Source organism: Cryptomeria japonica, unplaced genomic scaffold (genome assembly GCF_030272615.1).
Source record: "Cryptomeria japonica unplaced genomic scaffold, Sugi_1.0 HiC_scaffold_337, whole genome shotgun sequence".
NCBI classification, from domain to species: Eukaryota; Viridiplantae; Streptophyta; class Pinopsida; order Cupressales; family Cupressaceae; genus Cryptomeria; species Cryptomeria japonica.
Window position 1 is genome coordinate 160,172 of NW_026729159.1, and position 2,285 is coordinate 162,456.

Here is a 2,285-nt window from a genome sequence, read left to right on the forward strand (position 1 = left end):
TTCGCACCAGCGTTGCGCACCTTTGATGCGCTGCCTTCACTAATTTCCAGAAAAGGCAAAAAAAAACGATATTTTAAAATTTCCGTTCTGAAAGATAGTGAAAAAAACGGAACGCGGGTGCCATCTTGAGCCCTTCCTGATGCGCAGCCCAGGCAAGTTGTGCGCACCAAGGTGCCCACCCTGGCGGAGGTGCGCGCCCGGGGCAAACCGGGCTCCGACTTCGTGCACTGCATGGTGCCCACCAAGGCGCGCAACCCAGCCAAGGTGCCCACCGCAGCGAAGGTGCACGCGAGGTGCGCACCCGAGGTGCACACCCGGGGCAAACCGGGCTCCGACTTCGTGCACGCCGCACCTTGGAGCACACTTCAGAGCGCTCCTTGGTACGCACCAGGGCGCGCAACCCAGCCAAGGTGCTCACCCCGGCGAAGGTGCACGCGAGGTGCGCACCCGGGGCAAACCGGGCTCGGACTTCGTGCACGCCGCACCTTGGAGCACACATCGGAGCGCTCCCGGGTTCGCACCAGCATTGCGCACCTTTGATGCGCTGCCTTCACTAATTTCCAGAAAAGGCAAAAAAAAGAAAAAAATGAGATTTTAAAATTTCCGTTTTGAAAGATAGTGAAAAAAACGGAACGCGGGTGCCATCTTGAGCCCGCCCTGGTGTGCAGCCCAGGCAAGTTGTGCGCACCAAGGCACCCACCCTGGCCAAGGTGGGTCACGGGGTGGGTCCTAGGGTGGGTAACGGGGTGGGTACTAAGGTGCGTGCCAAGGTGGGTCATAGGGTGGGTGCCAAGGTGGGCACCAGGGTGGGTGTGCACCAACCCTAGCCAGGGTAGGTCACGGGGTGGTTGTCGGGGTGGGCGTCAAGGAGCCAAGGTGGGTGGCAAGTAGCCAAGTTGCGTGCCAAGGTGGGTGTCGGGGTGGGTGCCAAGGATCCAAGGTGGGTGCCAAGGAACCAAGGTGGGTGTCTGGGTGGGTGCCGAGGTGGGAGCCAGGGTGGGTCCCAAGGTGAGTGCAAAGGTGGGTGCCAGGGTCAAGGTGAGTGCCAATGTGGGTTCCAAGGTGCCAGGGTCAGGGTGAGTGCCAATGTGGGTTCAAAGGTGCTAAGTTGGGTGCGAGGTTGGGTGCGAGGGTGGGTGGGTGCCAAGGTGTGCTAGGTGGAAGCCCGGGTGGGTCGGCATCCCATGGGTGTCGAGTTGGGTGCCTGATGGGTGCTTCTTGTCAAGTTTTAGTCGTCGGGACTCATTTCGAGCCTTAGAGGTCGTTTCTTGTCCGGTTGCCCTGTCTTCGACCTGGGAACCCAATTTTGGTCCTCGGGTCCCATTTTTTTTTGTCTCGCATCCCACTTTTGGCCTGTGGCCTTTTCGGGGTCGATTCTCGTTTTGGGCATCAGAGCATGTTTCTTCTCCTAAAACCCAATATTTGTTTATTAAGTCTCGGAACACATTTTTGTTCTCGTGGACCCATCATGGGTCTTGGAACGCATTTGTGGTCCTTGGGTCCCATTTTGCATCCCGAAACTTGTGTTTTGGTGCTTGATCCCTATTTTGGGTGCCCACCTTGCACCAAGTGCGCACCCGGGGCAAACCGAGCGCCTTGGTGCACCGGGGCAAGATCGAGCGTGCACCCGAGGCGCCCCGAACATGCACCAAGGTGCACTCGGCCCACATGTGAGCGCAGGTCGTTGCGCCCGAGGTGGTGTGTGGGCACCGCGTTGCAGACGGGACACTGCACGCACACGACGCCCCCTCCAGGTGCACGCACGTAGGCCGGGCCGGGTGCACACCCGACGCCCTAGCAAGGTGCGCGCACCCGGGCAGGGCTCACACTTGGCGAACGGGGCGCACTTCGCGAGGGAGGGTGTGCACCTCGACGGGGGTGGGTGGCCGGGGTGGATTCGCACGTGGGTCGCGGTTTGCTAAGTACACACTGCGACAAGCTCATAACGGGTGCGATCATACCAGCGTTAGTGCACCGGATCCCATCAGAACTCCGCAGTTAAGCGCGCTTGGGCCGGAGTAGTACTGGGATGGGTGACCTCCCGGGAAGTCCCGGTGTTGCACCCTTTTTTAGTTTTTCGCCGGGCGTCGCAATGCTATTTGAATAAACCTTTTGCCCGTTTGCGTTCTCGTCGGGGCCGGGCCGGGCCGGGGTGCGCTGCCCGCACTACCGCGCGCGCGGGGGGCGACACCGAGCGCGCACCCGAGGCGCCCCGAGCACACAGGCCACGGTGCAACCCGGGCGTTGTGCGCGCACCCCGGTGCGCCCGAGGTGCTGCGCGCGCA

At 61.2% G+C, this 2,285-nt stretch overlaps 1 non-coding gene across 1 annotated transcript; it reads left to right on the forward strand.

Moving 5' to 3' along the window:
• Window positions 1-1,947: 1,947 nt before the first annotated feature.
• LOC131870575 (5S ribosomal RNA) lies at window positions 1,948-2,066 on the forward strand. Its single transcript, XR_009368881.1, has one exon. It is a non-coding gene; the product is annotated as a 5S ribosomal RNA (ribosomal RNA).
• Window positions 2,067-2,285: the final 219 nt, after the last annotated feature.